The sequence below is a fragment of the Alosa pseudoharengus genome, unplaced genomic scaffold, assembly GCF_046254945.1.
Source record: "Alosa pseudoharengus isolate Yale_2024_CS ecotype anadromous, Long Island Sound unplaced genomic scaffold, YU_APseudo_1.1 YU_APseudo_1.1_scf_3, whole genome shotgun sequence".
NCBI lineage: Eukaryota > Metazoa > Chordata > Actinopteri > Clupeiformes > Clupeidae > Alosa > Alosa pseudoharengus.
In genome coordinates this window covers 8,077,378-8,091,145 of record NW_027468718.1, presented here as the reverse complement: position 1 = coordinate 8,091,145, position 13,768 = coordinate 8,077,378, and the positions used below count along the sequence as shown (strand labels likewise).

The window sequence follows — 13,768 nt, the reverse complement described above, 5'->3', positions numbered from 1 at the left end:
CCCACCAGTGTGCTCGTGAATCGTAAAGGTCTTGGAGGGTCTGCCAGAGGCTGAACTGCTCCCTGTATTCTCTAACTATCTCATCTTGTAACAGGGAGCAGTTCAACCTCCACAGCCCTCCACCTACAGTCACACCTGTGGGGAGTGAAAGGGTGCAGGAGAGCATGCAGTGATCTGAAAAGAACTTAGGGGTCACTGTAGCATCTGTGGGCGGGCAATCATAGTCATAGTCAAAAAACATAGTCGATACAGGAGGCTCGGGCGCAGTCACCACTGAACCAGGTGAAGCCCTCCTCCCGTGGATGCACTTTCCTGAAACAGTCAACTAGGTTAAAATCCTTTAATATATTGTTTAAAACCACAGATGTCTTATCTAACTTAAAATCCTTCCCTACATTCTTTCTATCTTGTTTACTTAAAAAACAATTAAAATCCCCTCCGACAACTAGGGGAGCCCTCCCTAGCATGTGGGGCTGCAACTCTTCTAAAAAGTCATGTCGGTCGTTTTTGTCATTAAAACCATACACATTAAGAACATTAAAATCCCTGTCTAAAACCGTCAGGTGGGTTAAAAGGGCCCGCCCTGTGGTCTCACCACTGTGCTGCCCTTCACCAGAACGTGTGGGTTTTTTATTAAAATGGCGACCCCGTCCGCTCTGTTAAAATTTGACCCACTCCATACGGAGGGTCTCGGGGTCCACATCTGTTCCCACTTGCTGTAATTTTTTTTAAAAAGGCAAGGAGCACTCTTGCAGCAGAAATATATCTGCATTCAGAGTGCTCAACAGGGATAAAATGCTCTGAGCTCTCACTAGAGTCTTCACACTTCTTACATTTATGGTAGTGATTGTGAGACTCATGAGCAGTATGATAAAAATGAATATGACAATAGTTAAAAGACTACAGAGGCATATTTTTAAAACAGGTGGAGATCAACCGAGGTTGATCTCCTGTGACACCTGCTCCTCCTTTATGACCAATGAGTTTGGTTCAGAAGGGTCACTGGTGTCTCCAGCGTCGGGCTCGGCAGAGAAAACCTCTTGCGTTGCCCTTGGCGAGGATGCTCTGAGCGCCACGCGCATAAAAGACACTTCGCGTTCACCGGGCCACAGTCGATTCAGATCTTCCGAACTGGAACTATCTGAAGACAGTATTACCCGGTTTTTCTTCTCTGTCATTTCTGACAGAGGAGATTCCAAAGGTCTCTTATGGTGCTGCGCATTGGGGAGTGAAGCAGGTGCTTCAGCCCCCTCAGAGGCCACACTCAGGAGGCGGGGCTTCTGTCTCTCCTTCAGGCTCCTCCTCCGCCTGCTCCATCTCCTTTACCAGTTGGGAGGGTGTGGCCTCCAAATCTTGCTCTGACTCTGCCTGGGTGTTAGCTTCGCTCGTAGCCGCCCGGCTAGTCCCTGAAAGCTGGCTGGAGGTAACTGTTCGGGTCTTCCCATTGCTTAATGGGAACTCTCCACGAGCAGTTCCAAATGCCGTCCTCGTCCAAAACCTTAACTGGTGGGCTACGAACCGCGCAAAATCTAGCCAGCCATGTGCTAATGTCTTCTCCAGTCACAGTTTCATTGAACATTCGAACAATCACCACTTTCTGTGAATTATCCGAAAGTTTCTCAACTTCAAACATGGAGAGCTGGTCTTTACAAGTCACAAACCGTTGCCAAAAACTATTAAGCAGAGAAGCCGAGCGAAAGCTAACGTCAAAACCTTTGTTCCCAGGCAGAGTCACCAAACAATTAAGTTCAGCAGCATTAAAACCAAGCATTTGTTGGACACACTTCCTTGAGACGTCCAATCTGGACATCTCCATAAGCTTTCCATTTTTTGTAACAAATTTAAAACGTACGCTGTGGTGCCTCCTCATGCCAGCACAAGCAGCCGACATGGTGGAGGCACCACCAGCCTAAAACCTAGCCTAAAAAGACTAAGACTATAAATACTTAAAACAATAAATAGATAAATTAACTAGAAGCTAGGCTAAAACAAACTAAAAATCCCACACAAAACACAAAACAGGAGCTAAACTGCGCTTACCTGGGCAAGATGTTTGATGGTACTCTGGAAAGAAAGACACAAAGACAAGACAAGACAAAAAAAAGGACAAAACGCAAAAAACACTACAATTCACAAATAAGTACAAAATATATCTCCTCCCCCAAAGAAATGGCATAGGAAAGACCACAGCCAGGTGGTTAAAGAGCGGCAGGATGTCTACCTGCACCGCGACCACCCTCCCTGTCAACGAGAGGTGCCGCGCCCTCCACCTCCCCAACCTCTGTTTCACCTTCCCATACATCCCCTCCCTGTTCCTCCCCGCCCTATCCCCCCTCCCAAACCACAACCCCAGCACCTTCAGGCCATCCGCTGCCACCGTAAAACCCCCTGGCGCCAACCCCCTACCCTCCCATGCCCCAAAAAAAGCCACTGACGACTTGGCCATATTGACCTTCGCCCCTGAGGCCTGCTCATATGCCTCTAAAGCCCCCAAAACGTGCCCGAAACCCCTGTCGGAGGTCAAGAACAAGGTCATATCATCTGCATACGCAGAGACCTTTGCTGCCTGGCCCCCGCCACCTGGGAGGTGTACTCCCAAGATCCCCCCATCCCCCCTAATCCGCTCCAATAACGGCTCCAGGACCATGACGTACAGGAGGGGAGACAAAAGGCACCCTTGCCTCACCCCCACAGCCTGTGCAATCCACCTGGACCGTACCCCATTCACCCCAATCTGACTCCCCACCCCTCTATACAATGATCCACCCCACAAAACGGGGCCCAAAGCCCATTTGCTCCAGGACCAGTAAAAGGAACCTGTGACTGACCCTGTCAAAGGCCTTTTCCTGGTCCAGGCTCAACACTGCCAACGGCAGCCTCCTCTGCTCCGACCAGCAGATGACGTCCCTTACCAGGGACAAGGACAGCCCAGCGGACCTGCCCCGCACCCCGCAAGTCTGGTCCGCTCCTACTACCAGCGGCATCACCCTCCTCAGTCGAATCGCCAAGACTTTGGCAACCACCTTATAATCCGTCGAGAGGAGGGTGATGGGCCGCCAGTTCTCCAGCCTGGTCTCCTCCCCCTTTTTGAAGAGGGGCCGCCAACTGACCCGCCCCCAGACACTCCCCCACCACAGCCAACAACCCCTCCCCAAGTACATCCCAAAATGCCTGATAAAAGTCAGCCGTTAGGCCGTCCATCCCCGGTGACTTACCCCCCTTCATAGACCTCACGGCCTCCGTTAGTTCCCGCAATGTGAAGTCCCCATCCATGAATATGATTGAGATTTTTTTGAACATGAATAAGATTTTTTTTTTTTTTTTTAATTTATTAATCACAATAAGCCAAACCAAAAACCACATAGGAAAGCACAGGCATGCCATGTCAACACCCAAATACATAAATGAACACACAGAAGATCAATCAATCAGGAACAACAAAACAAAACACTACAGGCCACACCAGCCTCTTTTTTTTTTGTGTGTGTTGATCCTATGCGGCACAAAAGCAAAGTCCAGTCAATAGCCTGTGGGGAGTAAAGAACACAAAACCCCACCACCCATCATACATCCACAAATCACCCTACGCACCCACAAGTACAGTCAGGCAAAATACATTTTTTTTATTTATTTTTTTTGCCGTAAGTCACATCACATCATAATACAATCACACCAGACCCAATACATTGTTAAAACCCCAAACCCAAACAAAAACAACCAAACAAAAAGAAAACCCAAGACCCCTCTCAGAACCCCTCCCCCAAGGCCACCCACTCCCGCTTGGCCTCCCCAGCCCCTCTACCAACCCAACACTCCTTCACGGCGGACCGCACCAGCTCTCGAATTTTAAAAAAGAGCTCCGCAGCTGTACTCTGTGGGGGCTGACGCCTCAGGCACAACACCCTGCGGTCCCACAGCCCTCTCTTGGTCTCCGTGACGACAGACCACAGGACCTGCCGCTTAGCAGCCGGGATGGTCCCCAAGCCTGCGCCCGAACCACCAGGTCCCGGGAGAGCCAGCCACGGTACCCCCGGCCCACCCATTCCACCACCAAGTCCCACACTCTCCCCGCCTCCCTACACTCCCAAAACGCGTGGGCGGCAGTCTCCTCCTCCCCGCAGCCCAGAGGGCAGAAAGGGGGACCCCTGCCCCACAACCTGTGGACCCTCTCGCGGACCGGTAAGCGATCCAGGGCGAACAACCAGTTCAATTCCTTGCCCCCTCGCCGCAGATATGAAGGCTGCAAAGCCCTGTAATCCACAGCCAGAGAACCCGGCCTTCCCGGCACCCTCACCGCAGGCCCCCTGGCGAGAGCCTCTTTATACAGAGCCCGGTGATCTAAGACCAGGCCATCCCGGAGACACCAAGCATTCCCCCTCACAAACCTGGCGACCTCTTCGTGATGCCCCGGCCAGTCCCAGGACCACGGGAGCCCAGGGTCCACAGGCCGCAGCTCCCAGAAGGGGAAACCCAGCCAGAACCTGGCAAGAAAGACCGCGGGGTGGTCAAACCCCCCCGTCGCAATCCGGGCCTGAAACGCCACATGCAAGGACAGGGCCTTGAGCGGGAGGCAGGACACCTCCCTCCCCCCCTCCGCCATGCTCCTATACATTTCAACCCGACTCACCATTTCGGTGCTGCCACCCCAAAGAAACGAGAACACGTCCCGCTCCAGCCTCCTCCCCACTACGAAGGGGACGGGGAACACGTAAGCGAGGTGGTTTAGCCGGGGGAGAATGTCAGCCTTGTCCCCCTTCTTGTGGAGGAGGGTCACCAACCCAACCAACATGGAGGAACTCCTCCCCCTCCAAAAGCCGGTTGGGGAATCGCCACCTCGGCCTTACCCGCCTCCCCTCCACCAGGTCAGCCTCCACCCCGATGGCGCAGTGGTCGGAACACCAGGCCAGGATAACCCGGAACCCCGCCAACGCCACACCGCGAGGGAACAAGAAGTAATCCAGGCGGTACTCCACCCCCCTTGAGTTCCTCCATGTAGCCCCGCCTCATCCCACCCTGGCCACCTTGAAGGCGTCCCGTAACCCATGATCACTACACAACTGCCTCAACTCCACACTTCCCCCAGAACCCCTATCCAAACAGACATTGAAATCCCCCCCCCCACCACCACCACCCGATTACACAAAAACAGCTGACGCCAAACCATCAAAGAAACCCACCCGCTCCCCGCTCACACTTGGAGCATAAACACAAACCAAGCGCAGGTCCACCCCCCCCACCCTTACGTCTACACACAGCACCCTACCTGGCACCGTACACACCACCACCTCCACCACAAAACCCCATGAACCAAAAAGAATACCCACCCCATCAGCATGCGCACCCCCCACCCCCCACACAGAAGGTCCCCTTCCCCATTCCTCCTTAAATTTTTTCACATCCCCCTCATCCCTCAAATGACATTACTGCAAAAAAAACACATCATACCCCAAAGAAGACAGAAAACCAAAAACAGCACCCCGCTTTCTGCCCTCCCTCAGACCCCTGACATTCAAAGAAAGGAACTTCATTAAACAGTCCAGCAATAAAACCCACATCCCCCCCTAACCCGCCCCCCAAACCAAACACCCAAAACACATAACACACACAGCATTAGCAATCAGGGCTGGCCCTCCTTCCCCTTCTGGTCCTTGCCCCCCGGTCCACTGCCATGTCCAGCACTCCCAGTGGAAACCCTCTCCGGCACCAAGACCGGCCCCCGTGGCGGCAGAGACTCATCCTCGAGCGGAGAGAACCTGTTAGACAGGGGGACCGATGGCCTGTCCACTCGAACCATCCGGTTCAGGGGCCTCGGCGACTCCAGCAGCTCCCCCGACACCTGCACCAGAACTGCACCCCCTCTCCCCTCCGCACCATACACCTGAGACCGGGTCCCCTCAGTCGCCGCAGGCACAGGCCGCCAGCAGCCCATTGTCCGCACCTGACACCGCCTGCACCTTCGGCGCCGTCGTCTCCCAGCCGTCCACCGCGACCTCCGGCAACCGCCGCTTGACCGCCTTTGACTCCCCCATCTCCACAACGCGCTGCTCCATGTCGTCCGCCCATGACGGGGACCCCTGCATGGGGCTCAGGCCCTCCACCTCGAAGCCCACACTGGAGATGAAGACCGGGCTATAAGGCGCACACTCCTCCTGGTCCACCAGATGGAGCCCTGGAGGCCCTCCCGTGCCATGCGGTCGGTCCCTTTGTGCGACTGAGCTAAGGGTAGCTAGGCTAGGCAAGCCACCCATGCCCACGCCGACCTCTCCCCCCAGCTCCCGCTCCACCACGCCGGCCTCCCCCCCCCAACAGACTGAAGGGAGGGGTGACCAGGTCCTGCGAAGGAATCGCCGCCACCATCTCGGCCTCCGGCGAAAGGAGTCCACCGACTACAGCCGCCTCCACTGCTCCAGCACCCTCAACTACAGCCCGCTCCGCAGGCCTCTCGACTCTCTCCTCCTCAGGCCAGTCACGCCGGTCCCCGTCCCCCACCTCCGGGACGGACACTCCCGGAAGAGGTGCTCGCCGCTCCCGCAAAAGCTGCACGTCTTCGGATCCGCACAGTCCCTCGCAAAGTGCCCCTGCGTCCCACACCGCCTACAGCTCTTCCCCAAACAGTCTGCTTTCATGTGTCCCCTCTGCCCACACCGCCTGCAATAAACAGGCTACCCCGGGTAGCTCAGGAAGCCCCTATCAGGGCCCAGGCTAAAAACCCCAGGGGGATGCAAAAAGGACCCAGGCTCCTCTGGATCCTCCTTAAACTTCACCATAAACTGTCTCTTGCCATTCCAAACCCCTCTAGAGTTCAAGCACTTCTAACCCCCCTTCACAGTCCCACAGCACCTCAACAAAAACGTAGTCACCACCTCCAGCGGCACCCAGGGATTGTACTAATGAACGTACAAAGGGGTAAAAGCATGGCCAAACAAAGGAATCAGTGAAATGCCCCTCACCTGGTCTTCAGTGCGCCTCCGATTGAACTCCCCGAAAAAAAAGGTGCAATCCGCCAACGTGTTAAAACTCAAGTCCATAAATACAACAGAAGAAAAATCCTGCAGGCAAAGCAACCGATCCAAAGAAATCCCCATAAAGTCCACCAACACTGTATCCATCACAAACTCCGGAGTCACCCGTCCCTTCACTTCCTCCAAGTCCTCCATCACCAAACGCACCGTTTACTTCAACCGCGCCTGACTGGCCGGCCCACTCCTTCCTGATGTCGCCATCAACGTAATCGCTCGAAAAGTAGATCCAACTTTGGCCCACCCCGCTGGTCTCACCACTGTGCTGCCCTTCACCAGAACGTGTGGCGACCCCGTCAGCCTTGTTAAAATTGGACCCGCTCCATATGGAGGGTCCCGGGGTCCACATCTGTTCCCACTTGCTGTAATTTTTTTAAAAAGGCAAGGAGCACTCTTGCAGCAGGAATATATCTACATTCAGAGTGCTCAACAGGGATAAAATGCTCTGAGCTCTCACTAGAGTCTTCACACTTCTTACATTTATGGTAGAGATTGTGAGACTCATGAGCAGTATGGTAAAAATGAACATGACTGAGTTAAAACGCTACAGAGACATATTTTTAAAACAAGTGGAGATCAACTGGGGTTGATCTCCTGTGACACCTGCTCCTCCTTTATGACCACGCGCATAAAAGACACTTCGCGTTCACCGGGCCACAGTCGATTCAGATCTTCCGAAGAGGAACTGTCTGAAGACCGTATCACCCGGTTTTTCTTCTCTGTCATTTCTGACAGAGGAGATTCCAAAGGTCTCTTATGCTGCGCATTGGGGAGTGAAGCAGGTGCAACACAATCATAGACGATATTTGACGGAGGCCTAGGTAACTGCTCGGGTCTTCCCATTGTTTAATGGGAACTCGCCACGAGCAGTTCCAAATGCCAAAAACTATTAAGCAGTGAAGCCGAGCGAAAGCTAACATCAAATCCCTTGTTTCCAGGCAGTCATCAAACAATTAAATTCTTCTACTTTAAAACCAAGCATTTGTTGGACACACTTCCTTGAGAAGTCCAATCTGGACATCTCCATAAGCTTTCCATTTTTTGTAACAAATTTAAAACGCACGCTGTGGTGCCTCCGCATGCCAGCACGGGCAGCCGACATGGTGGAGACACCACCAGCCTAAACCTAAACTAAAACCACTAAAACTATAAATACTTAAAACAATAAATAAATGAATTAACTAAAAACTAGGCTAACAAGCTTAGCTAAAACAAACTAAAAACCACACAATAAAAAGGAGCTAAACAGTGCTTACCTGGGCCTAATGTTTTTTTTTAAAGGAAACTCCAAGGAGAAGACAGCTGCTTAGTCCTGAAAAAACAGAAAAGGACAAAAAACACAAAACAGCACACATAAGACAAGAACGAAAAAGCACACAAACCATTGTAACTCGCAGCTAAAGGGTCAAAACCATGAAAAAGGTTAGGACCGGCAGCAGCGAGTCGACCGGGCCAGGATCTTGTAGTCCACGGAGAGGACGGTAATGGGCCTCCAATTCGCCAGGTCGCTCCGGTCCCCCTTTTTAAAAAGAAGGGTGACATGCCCCGTCCTCATGGAGAGGGGATAGCCCCCCTCCACTTCCCCCGCCCGGAAGACCTGTAACAAGTCCTCCCCGATAACATCCCAAAAGGAAGCGTAGAACTCTACAGTGAGTCCGTCACCTCCTGGGGCCCTACCCCGCTTCATGGACCGCAGTGCCCCCCCCAACTCCCCAAGAGTCAACTCCGCCTCCAAATCCCCCACCCCCTCTGCGTCCAGAGTTCTCTCCAGAGCACCCAAAAACTCAACCGTTTCAGGGCCAACCTGATCCCTGGCGGCAAACAAGCCCTCATAAAAGTGAGCAGTCGCTTCCAGCATCTCCCCCCTCCCCGTCACCTCACCTGCCCCAGACTTCAGGCGGTCGATCCGGACCCTCGCCTGCCTGTGCCTGACCGACTGGAAAAAGAAACCAGACAGTTTCTCATCCTCGGCCGCCGCTCGTGCCCCCGCGTGGAGGCCAAAGAGAGCCGCCCGCCCCTCCAAGAGGGCCCTTAAAAGCCCCTTAACTTCCTCCAACCTCCCCACCACGGCCATGCTCCCCCCGCAAAAAGCCCCCCACAGGGCCTGCAATTCCCCCATCAACCTCCTCACGGCCTCCCCCCTCTCCCTCGCCCTCCGCCTGGCCCACCCTTTAGTAAAAGCCACCGTTTGGCATTTCACCACCTCCCACCACTGCCCCCACCCATCAAAAAAAACCCTCAGGCCCTGCCACCCCCAGTATGCGCGGCGGAAAGCAGCGCAAAACTGCCGGTCGGCCAAGAGACCATTTGGGAACCGCCAGGACCCAGGGCCCCTCTCTCCACCCCCAACCGCCACCTGAGCCCCAACCACACAGTGGTCCGAGGCCCACGTCGGGGAACAGGAGTAGACCCGCACCCCACACCTCCAAGGGACAAACACCCCGTCTTGCCTAGAGGCCATGCCGCGTGGATTGGACCACGTGGGGCCCGGTGCCCCTGCCCCCGTCACCCGAAAAGCATCCACCAAGCTGTAGGCAGCGCACAGGTCCCTCCACACCCTGAACCCTGCCCCCCCACCCCACTCAGATCCTCATTAAAATCTCCCCCCACTACCAGCACCCTATTGGTGTGGAACAAAGGCTCCAACATCCTGAAGAAGTCCCCCTTCCCCGTTTTCTCACACGGCCCGTACACGCATACGAGCCGCAGTCTAGCCCCCCTCCACACCCCATCCACCCACATCACCCTCCCCGGGACCAAAACCCCCTGCCCCTCCAAAACAAAATCAGTCAATGCAATACCGGGTCGATGCGTGGAGCGGACGGAGCAAGCCCCTCTTCCGTCTCCCTGTTCCAAAAATCAGATTAATATATAGTCCTCGGGTAGAGGACGTATCAGATAATAAACTGATGAGAACAGATTTTTTTGTACGACTTTATTAACACCAATCCCCAAATCATAACATCATACACAGTATCATTAAAATTACACTACCCACCACCAGTACACCACACTTTATTTAAACCAAACCCCTTAAATCCCTCCCACCATTAACCCACCCCCACCCTCGGCAGTCCCCCCCACATTTCCCTTGCCTTGTCCCTCCCATAAACCCCCTCGTACTCCTCCATACACCTCCTCACCCTCCCCAAAAACCAAACAAAAACCACCCGTGGAGCCAGCGCCGGGGTCCTCTTCCTCACACACCCCTGCCTCCAGTCCCACAGAGCTAACTTCACAAAAGAAACCAAAACCCAAAAGGCAACCCTCCTCCCCACCCGCAAACCCCCCAAGCCCCGCCCCCGTAACACCAAATCCGCTGAAAGTGTTAGACCCGCCCATCCACCCCACCAGTTCTGTACCATGGTCCAGGTGTCCCTCGCGCCCCGGCACGACCACAAGGCGTGGTCCAGAGTCTCTTCCTCCCCACACCCCACAGGGCACAGGGGAGTACGGCTAATCCCATGCCTATGCAGCCGCTCCCTCACCGGCAGGCGGTTCAGAGCCGCCTGCCAGTTCAGGTCCCTACCCTCCCCACACAAGACAGGAGGCTGGATGCCCACCCAGTCAATCCCCCTGACCATAGGTTCCCCAGTCCCACCCTCCTCCCACCTCCTGTCCATTACCCCCGTATACAGGCGCCGGTGGTCCAGCACAGCTTCCCCCTCCCAGCACCACCCATTCCCCCTCAGAAAATCTGCCACCCTGTCATAGTGCCCAGGCCTGACTAGGGACCAGGGAGACGTACTGGACAAAGGTCGCAGCCGCCTCATTTCGAACCCCAGCCAGAACCTTGCGAAAAACACTGCCTTGTGGGCAAAAACCCCCATTACCAACCTGGCGAGGAACGCCACGTGTATCGCCATTACACGCACAGCGACACACGGAACCCCCCTCTCCCCCTCAGAAACCCCCCGAAACATTTGCTCCCTCGACACCCTCTCCATCCCACCACCCCAAATGAAAGAAAAGACATCTCGCTCTACCCTCCTGCCACACAAAAACGGCATGGGGAAAACATAAGCCAGGTAGTTTAACTGCGGCAACAGGTCTGCTTTGACCGCCATAACCCTCCCTGACAAGGAGAGGTACCTCGACCTCCACAGGCCCAAGCGTCTCCCCACCCGCCCCCTCCGGTCATCCCAGTTAAAACCCGCACAATCCCCCCGCTTAAAATGCAGCCCCAGGATCTTCAGGCCATCCGGAGTAACCCCAAACCCACCCAACGAATCCACCCTCCCTGCCCATTTCCCAAAGAACATGACAGATGACTTCCCCCTGTTCACCTTAGCCCCCGAAGCTCTGCCGAACTCCTCCAGGAGGACGTTCACCCTATCAAAACTTCGCTCTGTGGTCAGGAAGAGCGACACGTCATCCACGTAAGCGGAGACCTTAGCCTCCACCCCCCGGTAGATGTACCCCCGCCACACGTGAGTCCTGCCTCAAGGCAGCCAGCAACGGCTCCAGGACCAGGACATAGAGGAGAGGAGACAGAGGATAACCCTGCCTCACTCCCCCTACCTGAGGGACAGCCCTGGAATAAATCCCATTCACCCCCACCTTGCTCACCGCCCCCCTATAAAGCAACCCAAGCCAAGATAAACCCCCCCCCCAAACCCCATCCTCCCCAACACCTTGAACAGAAACTTATGGCTAATGGCGGCCTTACATTGTACGATTTTGGTCTGTTTTCACAGTCGCCGACTAAATTTCCAAAGTCGGACAGAAATCATGGGAGTTGTACTGGAATCGCGGCGCGCTCCCGTCAACTAGATCGTTTAGTGTAAGGTGCCAATCTTAGCGGTTTTAAGTCAGTCGGAGTCAGTCCTTTTCTAGTTTTGCCGTTACGACAATATTAAACATGTTTGATATTATCGCAAGTCTTTCTAGTCGTGGCTCATGCAAATATTGACGTGAACTATAAAAAACAATAGTGACCTCTCTTCAACACCAAACAGGAAGGGGGAAAGTAGGCGACAGCTGTAGCCTATATGATTATGTGTTATTATAATATTTGTCATTTCTTATACATATTTAGTCGGCTCTTCCACGTGACAGAACAACTCTATATCGGTTAGGGATGTCACGCATGAAACAATGCTGCAGAAACACGAAAATATGGCTTTGAATTTAGTAGGCTATCATTTCAGTTCCTGTTGATATCTATTGCACGATGGGTAATAATTTAAAGGAATTTAGTTGCAGTCTTGTAAATATTGACCCTGCAAGATCCCCAGTCATTGCAAAATCATAGTCTGTGACTTAAAACTCTTTTACTTGTCTTTAGATGTGAGAGGGTCTGAGACTGTAGTCTTTCAAAAATCTTTTCCAAATCTTTGCAAATATTTCCAAAGTCTGTCAGTGTAAGGAGGGCTTCACCCTGTCGAAAGCCTTTTCTTGATCCAGGCTTAGCACCCCCAGTGGCAATCCCCTCTGCTCTGCCCAACAAATGATGTCCCTGATTAAAACTAAATTCAACCCACTACACCGCCCCCTCACCCCACATGTCTGGTCTTCCCCCACTACAGATGCCATCACTGGCCCCAGCCGCAGTGCCAGGGCCTTGGCCAAGACTTTGTAGTCGACGGCCAGTAGAGTGATTGGCCTCCAGTTGCTCAGTGCCCTGACGTCCCCCTTCTTATACAAGAGCGTGATGAGCCCTGTTGACATGGACCCCAATAAAAACCCCTCCCCCCGCCGCTCCTCGAGCACCTCGACCAACTCCCCCCCCCCCCCCAACACGGAGCTGGAGGGGATCATCGTGGACCAGCTGGAGGCGGGGGAAGCACCACCTCACCAGCCAAAGACGATCGCTCCACCCCCTCCTCGACCAGGCCACTCCCCTCCATCTCTACCAGGGGGGTCCCATCCACTCCTCCGTCAGCCGGGGTAGTCCCCACCGTCACCACCGGAGGCGCCTTCGCACCCCCGCTGCCATGCGGCTTAGCACTAGCCGCCGTGCCGTTAGCCTTTTGTTCTGCCACAGGCACGCCGTCCGCCTCAGCCTCCTGCTCCCGTCCTCTCTCAGTCACCGCCAGGCCATCAGCAAATCCCGCCGCCGCCTGCCCCCCCCTGCCAGTCACCATCTCCGCGAGCAGCCCCCGCATCTGAACGCGCTCTCGTCGGGCAGGCCCTGTACAAATGCGAGGCGCTGCCGCACAGAGAGCAGGTCTTGGGCACCGGGCACGACGCAGCGAAGTGCCCCTCACCAGAGCACAGCCTGCACCTTCCACCCGCGCACGTGAGTTTCGTGTGGCCCAGTCCTCCACATCGGCGAAAGTATTCCGGCTGGCCGGGGTAGGAGAGGTGCCCCCGATGCGGGCCGATGGAAAACGACCCCGGGGGATGGCAAACACCCCCGGGGACCCCAGCATCTCTCCTCAGCCGCACAGCAAACCTCCATCTCCCCATCCAAATACCTCCTCCACATAGGGATTGTAAACATGCACAATCAACGGCACAAACTCCAACAGGTGGAAATCCCGCCAAATGAGCGTCACCCCGCTTCTTGGCCTTGTCCCACTCCGACTCCATGAACACGCAAGAACCGTGACCGTAGAATGAAAGCCCCCACCCGGAAAATCCTGCAGGCAGTAGACCTCCGCCGATGTGAATGTCAGCCAATCCTTTAAAATCTGATCCACCACGTAATCCCGTCCAAACCTCCTCTTGTCCTCGATACCGGCATCCTTCTCCAATCCAACCCGAACCGTATTGCGCAATCGAGTCACTGGGACCGATTCCATAAC

At 54.5% G+C, this 13,768-nt stretch overlaps 1 non-coding gene across 1 annotated transcript; it reads right to left on the bottom strand.

Moving 5' to 3' along the window:
• Window positions 1–9,783: 9,783 nt before the first annotated feature.
• Window positions 9,784–9,968, bottom strand: LOC143101020 (U2 spliceosomal RNA). The gene has a single exon (XR_012982017.1). It is a non-coding gene; the product is annotated as a U2 spliceosomal RNA (small nuclear RNA).
• Between the last annotated feature and the right edge of the window lie 3,800 nt (window positions 9,969–13,768).